This window comes from Cygnus olor, chromosome 4 (genome assembly GCF_009769625.2).
Source record: "Cygnus olor isolate bCygOlo1 chromosome 4, bCygOlo1.pri.v2, whole genome shotgun sequence".
NCBI lineage: Eukaryota > Metazoa > Chordata > Aves > Anseriformes > Anatidae > Cygnus > Cygnus olor.
The window spans coordinates 7,500,568-7,501,876 of record NC_049172.1 but is presented as its reverse complement, the minus strand read 5'-3'; positions in this window follow the sequence as shown (position 1 = coordinate 7,501,876).

Sequence of the window (1,309 nt, the reverse complement as noted above, 5' to 3'; positions counted from 1 at the left end):
CCTTTTTCACCTATCTAGCTGTAGCCTTGCTTGAACATTATATATTGGACTTGTGCTGACTGGATGTGGGAAATTGTGTTTGATTTTTGCAGGAACTGCTATCTACTTCAAAAGAAAAAGCAACACAATTTTAACTTTTTGATGGTACTTTTTAGAAGTCGTTCACTCTTACCAAAAACACAAGTGTGCAGTTTGTTCCGAAACAACCTCTGGAAGTATTTTCCCGTTACTATCATCTCCAATTCCAAAATTACACATGATGGTGTGAAAACTGTTCATGCTGTTTTTTGCAAATTGGCATGAATATTTAAGGAAAGATGATGTGTTAGGTAATGCTGGATAAAAGCAACAGCATGAGGCCACAGAACAAGTGCTAGTTCAGTGCTGCTGCATTTTCACGTGACAGCAGAGTATACATGCATTTCACATGCAGTCATGTGTTGGAAACTTTTGGTCACTGAAGTCCTTGCATGTGGCAAGATAGTACAATTTCATACAGTACCTCAATCGCCAAGCATGAGGTGTAAGGAAGAGCACTTGTGTTAATGAATCCCTCTGTTAGCCGAGCAACTACAAAGAGATTAGTTCAAAGACACTTCATTTAATCAACAGCTTTGCAGAACAAAGTAGTCTGAAAAGTCTGCTACCCAACAGCTAGGACATCAATTCTTCAGCCTGGGAAGAAACTAAGTCTTTGAACTGAACTCTTGTATTGCTAAATGTCTTTGTTTTCTTACCCTGGTGTTACAAAACTAGCTCTCCATGAACAGGCTAAGCTGCAGGTTCTCCAGAGTAAGAATGTAATCCAGACAGCATAATGGTATGGTCATGATTTGGTATGTGTAACCCAGAGGATCAACTGTTACGGTGTATGTACTTTAGTTCTGTTGCATCCAGTTGGGAGGATGGTTTTGCGAAGATGCTGAGCTAATACTGTATTGATATAACCCTGTAGTTACGGAGTGCCCTACTGGGAACTGCTTATTAACAGTAAGTTTTTTTTTACCTAATTCTCTAATGCTCAGCCAGTATTTCTGGAGCTTATGAGGTACTGAGAATCACCTCACTGCTGTGTGGGAGGGCTTGCTTTCCTGGTAGAAATTCCCTTATTATTTCTTCTAGTTGCTTAACATTCAATTTTTAAAGACATTCAACAGGAATTAGATTTTTGTTGTTTGCTGTGACTTAAATGAAGTTAGGAATAAAGCTACCTCAACTATTTTCAGAGTGCTCTCAGGGTAACTTTCCAATATAAAATGGAAAAGATGTAAGTGTCCCAGTTGTATAGCAGTGTCTTGGGGCAAGGCAA